The sequence below is a fragment of the Desmodus rotundus genome, chromosome 8 (genome assembly GCF_022682495.2).
Source record: "Desmodus rotundus isolate HL8 chromosome 8, HLdesRot8A.1, whole genome shotgun sequence".
Classification (NCBI taxonomy): domain Eukaryota; kingdom Metazoa; phylum Chordata; class Mammalia; order Chiroptera; family Phyllostomidae; genus Desmodus; species Desmodus rotundus.
The window spans coordinates 17,744,520-17,745,301 of NC_071394.1; the positions used below are offsets into that span (position 1 = coordinate 17,744,520).

At 33.9% G+C, this 782-nt stretch overlaps 1 pseudogene; it reads left to right on the plus strand.

Moving 5' to 3' along the window:
* Positions 1 to 347: 347 nt before the first annotated feature.
* Positions 348 to 527, plus strand: LOC128781561 (U2 spliceosomal RNA; annotated as a pseudogene).
* Positions 528 to 782: the final 255 nt, after the last annotated feature.

Genomic DNA, 782 nt, shown 5'->3' on the forward strand with positions numbered 1-782 from the left:
AATCAACATGTAAAAGATCACATATATTATTATAATTTTGGTAATAAATACATATTATTATTGTGATTGCTTTATTTGCAAAATTGGTAATAGCATAGAAGCAATAATAGAGAAATAATATTTTTGGGTGCTTTCTGTCTCTTCTTCATTATTTATTAGATTGTATTATCTTCATATAACCAGTACTATTTACAAATATATGAACATTAAAATTAATTTAAATTATTTGAGATGAAATAACTTGCCTAAGGCCCCACAGTTCGACACTTTCAGAACTGAGATATAGAAATAAACCAGCTAAATCTGGAACCCATGTGCCTTATTTTTACTCTAAAATACATGGCCACATCGCTTCTCGGCCTTTTGGCTAAGATCAAGTGTAGTATCTGTTCTTATCAGTTTAAAATACATGGCCACTTGCATACATGCTCCATATTACATCTGTATGTTGTGATGAAGTTTACCTCCTATTTCCTTCCTCAAGTATGTGTTTGTCTTTCAAAAATAGTTTAACAAACACAAATTGCTCCCTTGAGAATGGAATGGTGGTGCTGTGTTGAGTTGATAACTGATGACACGACTCTTGGGTCTACTTAAACACATCTTTGTTTTGCACATCTACAGGATGTATATTAAACCGAGCAGGCGCTTGATATTCCCCAAGCCTTTCCAGTTTTCCGGGGCCCACGGGTCTGTAATTTATGGTGGCTGCCACTAGATGGTGATCTTGTCATTATTCCCAATGGATAACATTCAGATACATTAAAAGAAATGTTGAAGAA